Source organism: Cibotium barometz, chromosome 11 (genome assembly GCF_041138505.1).
Source record: "Cibotium barometz isolate CiBa-2024 chromosome 11, ASM4113850v1, whole genome shotgun sequence".
NCBI lineage: Eukaryota > Viridiplantae > Streptophyta > Polypodiopsida > Cyatheales > Cibotiaceae > Cibotium > Cibotium barometz.
In genome coordinates this window covers 45,605,790-45,610,680 of record NC_141056.1, presented here as the reverse complement: position 1 = coordinate 45,610,680, position 4,891 = coordinate 45,605,790, and the positions used below count along the sequence as shown (strand labels likewise).

The 4,891-nt window shown below is 39.2% G+C and overlaps 1 pseudogene; it reads right to left on the bottom strand.

The window, feature by feature from the left end:
- Positions 1-2,256: 2,256 nt before the first annotated feature.
- On the bottom strand, positions 2,257-3,975 carry LOC147634232 (jasmonate-induced oxygenase 4-like; annotated as a pseudogene).
- Between the last annotated feature and the right edge of the window lie 916 nt (positions 3,976-4,891).

The window sequence follows — 4,891 nt, the reverse complement described above, 5'->3', positions numbered from 1 at the left end:
TCCCAAATCTTCATGATCTCACGAGACGAATTATTCTAGCATGGCAGACTCTTATTTCTCTTGTGCTCAGCTTCTTCATCTATGTCCCTGTGGCTCACAAGAGTTGTGCTACATTCATGAGCTCTTTCTATCTTTATGCTACACACACACACACACACACACACACACACACACACAAAGTGTATCTCCCTCCACTTCTCTCCCTATGGTCTTTCCTCCTAAGATAGCTAGATGGCTGCAAGGAGATGTACTACATTCAATCTCTCTCTCTCTCTCTCTCTCTCTCTCTCTCTCTCTCTCCCTATCTCTCTCTAAAACACACCGCCACACCCATTGAACCTGAATACCTATTTTATGAATAATCTTTTAAGGTCAAAGAAACTTGTAGAGTATGGTTGGTTAGGGCTAGAATATTCTAATACAATATTTTCACCTCATTTCAGGATGAATATTGATGGGCATGCAATGGGACAAGATGAATTTTTACACAATGTAGAGGTGCGAGAAAATGGAGGTAGGTTTATTCTTGGTCAGGAAGGCATTGAGAAAATAAAACATTATTGGGTTGCAAAGCAAAGGGAGATTTGATAAAAAGCCAAGGAGAAGTAATGGGCTAAAGTGAATAGGTCCATCTTGATGACGAGAAGGAAAGAAAGAAGATTTGAAGAGTTGTAGCTAACTCTTGGTACGAGAAGATGAAGGGCCTCGACAAAGCTACCCCACAAGAAAATATTTGAAGAATTCCTCCTCCATCCCAATTGCAAGAAAGCTCAACTTGAAGAAATGGGTTGCGAAAGAGTTGTGCTGGCCAACATTCATAACACTTTCACAAGTCAAAGTGCCCTGATCAAAATCTCTCAATGAATATCTTGTTTTAATATTATTTTCCTAATATAAATTTCTTTGAAACAAAAAGAAAATATTTTCTTAAACAAAAATTTCTTAAAGCCACAAAAGTGGTTTTTTTCTACAAGACTAGTGCTAATTTCTAATATATAAATCCACCCAATATGAAATTATTGTGATATTAAGAGAAAGAGAGAGAGAGAGAGAGAGAGAGAGAGAGAGAGAGAGAGAGGAGGGGGGTGCTACTATTGTATTCACTCACTTTCAAAAGATGCCTAAACTTAAATTATCATCTTGAAAAGCATAAAGATAGGGGCTTTCCCTTCAAGGATCATACTAACATTATAATAATAGAAATGGTAGACTAGATATAAGGGGTCGAATTTAGTGAGGAATAGGTGGGCTTTACATGTGCACCTATTAAAAGGAACAAAGAACCATCATGAAAATGTTGACTCTTAATATTAGATCAGTAAAACTAGCTTAATAGATATTCAAATATTAATTTTTATATTTTCATTTATACTGTTTAAGTAAAACCACTAGAGTGTTCCTTCTACAAAATCTATTCGAGCATTCCTTCTACAAAAATCAACTCTAGAAGAAGGAAGTAATGTCATAAGCATTAGATGATCCTAAATGGTGTATGTCACTATGGTGGAGACCAAACAATTATTTATGTATTTCTCACATCTACATATAGGTGAAACAAAGTAGATTTAGAGAATGAAAAAAGCAAACTAGAACAATTGACAATGTCTTGTAAAAAAAATATATAGTTATGGAAAGTTGAAACATGTTTTCTATGCTTCATGTTTTTTGTGAAAAAATTGTCATGATCGTACTAGTAGTAGTAGGCACAATATCCCATGCATATTGTATCCTAAATTGATTTTTTGGTTTGAGGGGGCACAAATCGAAATCGATTTTGGTTTCAAAGAAGAGAGGAAAAGTTATTCAATCTCGTGAGGTACAAGAGTCCCTATTTGTATATATTCGTAATAATAAAGAGTGCAAGATGAAAGCATGTACATATTCTTAATCCATCAAATCCATTCATACAAGATCATACGTTTATGACATAGTTAATCAAATTATGGCCACTATTAAAGCTCTTACCATTAATTCTCTTTTACGAGCTTTTCTCCTTAAGTAGAAAAGCTATTCATGCTATTAGTGACATGCACATAAAATATCAATATCATTAAGCATGAAGTGTGATATATATGTCCAAGAACATATTAAAGTGTCTCAAGTCTCTATCTATATATGATATTTGATTATACGTCTAAGGGTTGCTACCACCTTCTTTAGGGGTGATCCATGCAATATATGTCTAAGGACAATTATGCTTCAAATTAAAGTGTCTCAATCTCTAGCTAAATATGATATTTAACTATAATGTGCCACTTAGTGTGTTGTTACAACCTTCTCTGGAGGATCCAAGTGTGCAACAAGGGTCATTATAGTTTAATTATTGCTCACCACACCACGGTGTAATGCGCTTTTGTGCTTGCCATTGGTTAGCATCTATAATCAAAAAATAAAAAAGAGTCAATATATATATCAAGATGATATCCTAAATTTACAGTTTTACAAAAGAGAAGCATGGCACAAGGTGTTCACTAGTGTGTAGCCTAGTAGTAAAAGGAATTCATCTTTTAGAAAAGAGAAGCATGGCAAAAGTTGTTCACTAGAGTGTAGCAAGAAATTCACCTAGTAGGATGAGGACCCCCTACTAGCTACATCTATTAGAGTGTAGCAAGGAATTAACCTTGTAGGATGAGGACCCCCTACTAGCTACATCTATTAGACATGATCTTTGGGTATCACTAAATATTTATAAAACCTTTTTTTTAAAGACAACAATATGGCACAAGTTTGGTGGTTTTAAGTGTGTTAATGATGTGGCTCTTACAAACTGGTTAACTTAGGGCTGGAGGACTTTACCTGTAATTGATCACCAATATTGATGACTAATGCGTTGGGTATGGGATCCACTGAGAACCATTGGCCATCCTTGCACACTTGAAGTCCATCCATATCTTTGTCTTGTAGTAGAACCGTCATGCATCCATGGTCCTTGTGTCCATGTGTCCCAAGAACAAGGTCAGGTTGAGGGCAAGGAGGGTAGTAGTTTGCTCGGAAGAACAAGTTGTAATGTTGAAAAGCCTTCTCTAGATGGTCATCCTTCATACCAAGGCTTTTGGACAATGCGGCGAGCAAACTTTTGAAAAGGTTCTGTAGCTCGGTGCTGTAGGAATCCACCATGCCCCTAGAGTGGTCACATCACAAAGTGGTGTTGGGCCATGTGATATAATGGAAAAAAAAGTGTGTGTGTGTCCGTGTGTAAGGGGGGGGTGTATGTGTGTACTCTCTAAGAGAGAGACTGTGTGTGTGTGTGAGACTGAGTGAGTGAGTGAGAGCGTGAGTGAGTGAGTGAGTGAGTGAGTGAGAGAGAGAGAGAGAGAAAGGGGTTGGACCTTAATCCTTCGGGTTGGGAAGGCCACATGTCGAGTTTCTTCAATGAGGGGGGAGCCAGGTAGCCAAAGAGGGAGTCCATCCAGTCATTTGCGGCTCCTTGGAAGAAGTTAGTGTGGCCATATCCGCGCAAGCCTTCAGTGCTCTGATCCTTCACAGAGTAACCTTCCTTGTCGTCCATGGGGAGCTCAAAGAACTGCCTGGCTGCCTGTCTGGTCCCTTCAATAACCCTCGCGGGTATGCCATGGTTAACCACCTGCAGCACAGCAGCAAACAGTACAGACCACATCAGCTATACGCTTTTATCTCCTCTTCATTATTATCTAATCTTAAAAGCTAGCTAGCGCAGGCACGTTAATGTAATTAACCTACTTGGAAGAAGCCCCACTCCTCGCAGGCTTTGGCGATCTCTTTCAGGGTGTCCGCTTCCGAGTCTCCATGAAGGCCGGCCATATCCACGAAGGGAAGGAGGCCCGTGTTTCTTTGGGCGGGATGAGGCCGCTGCTCATGGGGGACCAAGAACTCCTGGGGCACCTCCGGCACGGCCATCTGGGATAATTTCTGCACAAGATGGCGTTTCTCGTGATCCGTCATCTTCTGTGCACTCTCCGGCACAGCTAGACGTTGGCTGGAGAAGATGGTGGTCATGGTAATTAACGACGTAATTAAGTGCTAATCGACGCTCAAGCAGAGAAGGCTTGCGAAATTCAGAGGAGATCTAATGCATTTATATAGATTGCTGATTGTGTAAAACCAGCAGGGAGCAGTGAAGCATGCGGCGCCCATCGGAGAAGGCGAGGTGGCCGGCGACATTGAAAAAATACGCTCCTAGCTTATTTTGATTGCGGTTGAAACTTTTTTGTTGTTGAAAAAAGGACAACAAACATTGATGTGTGGATTCTTGACTAGAAGACAGGCCAATGCCAAGACGTCTCCTTAATTTGACCTAGTTGTTTGTAAATAATTTTATTAAATACTAGTTTCTTTCTTTCTTTTTCTTGGGAACAAGTAATTATATATATTAATATTAATAAAGACAGCCCTTTACAAAAAGTTCTCTTACAATCCTTCTCTTAGTTTTTTTCCTTTTTTAAGATCAATAATAGTTATATATATTAACTGAAACTGTTCAAAAACTACAAATACAACCAAATCAGGGCTACAGTGTCCATATTTACTACTCCTTCTCAACTTCATTCAGAATTTTACACAAAAATTCCCATCTCTCTTCTTGATGCTCCAAAAGTATTCTGGCCTCCATCATAGCTTCTGTAGTGCATCCTCCAGGGACTGTTTTTCCAGCATTCCCCCTTTCTTGGACCAAACTTTAATAGTGGGTCTGGTTCGTATCTGGTTTTCTACAAGGACGACAAATGTACGATCAACTTGTTTTTCTTTACGGTACCACCTTAGAGTTTTTGGTCCAAATTTGGGAGGCCTTTTCTTCCCTTCCCAAAATCTCACCTGCACCATACAGACCAAAGTTAGGGGTTTATTCCTAGTATGTTTGAAGCTCACCAAACTCTGAGGCAAAATTCAGATCATATTCGTTTGCAGGTTCTGA